Genomic DNA, 892 nt, shown 5'->3' on the forward strand with positions numbered 1-892 from the left:
CGTATTTAAATTTAACACTTAAGATTGAAAATATTTTTTAAAAATAAAAAAGTTTGTATAGTAAAAATTTAAGTTAAAAATAAAAATTTAAAATATTATTTGTGAAAAACCTAAAGTGTTAAATTTTCAATATGTGAAAACGGGTTAAATTTATGACACCACAAGACTTACGGACTAAAAGACGGGATGCTAAATCCGGCTTGTTTTCACGTATTGTAAATTTAACACTTACGTTTGAAAATATTTTTTAAAATAAAAATAATGTGTATATATAGTAAAAAATTTTAGTTAAAAATAAAAAAATAAAATATTATTTGTGAAAAACCTTAAGTGTAAAAATTTACAATACGTGAAAACGAGTTGAATTTATGACACCACAAGACTTACGGACCAAAGGACGGGATGCTAAATCCGGTTTGTTTTCACGTATTGTAAATTTAACACTTAAGTTTGAAAATATTTTTTAAAATAAAAATAGTGTGTATATATAGTAAAAAGGTTTAGTTAAAAATAAAAAGTAAAATATTATTTGTGAAAAACCTTAAGTGTAAAAATTTACAATACGTGAAAACGAGTTGAATTTATGACACCACAAGACTTACGGACCAAAGGACGGGATGCTAAATCCGGTTTGTTTTCACGTATTGTAAATTTAACACTTAAGTTTGAAAATATTTTTTAAAATAAAAATAGTTTGTATATATAGTACAAAGGTTTAGTTAAAAATAAAAAGTAAAATATTATTTGTGAAAAACCTTAAGTGTAAAAATTTACAATACGTGAAAACGAGTTGAATTTATGACACCACAAGACTTACGGACCAAAGGACGGGATGCTAAATCCGGTTTGATTACACGTATTGTACATTTAACACTTAAGTTTGAAAATATTT

This window comes from Arabidopsis lyrata (genome assembly GCF_000004255.2).
Source record: "Arabidopsis lyrata subsp. lyrata unplaced genomic scaffold ARALYscaffold_5, whole genome shotgun sequence".
In the NCBI taxonomy this organism is placed as follows: domain Eukaryota; kingdom Viridiplantae; phylum Streptophyta; class Magnoliopsida; order Brassicales; family Brassicaceae; genus Arabidopsis; species Arabidopsis lyrata.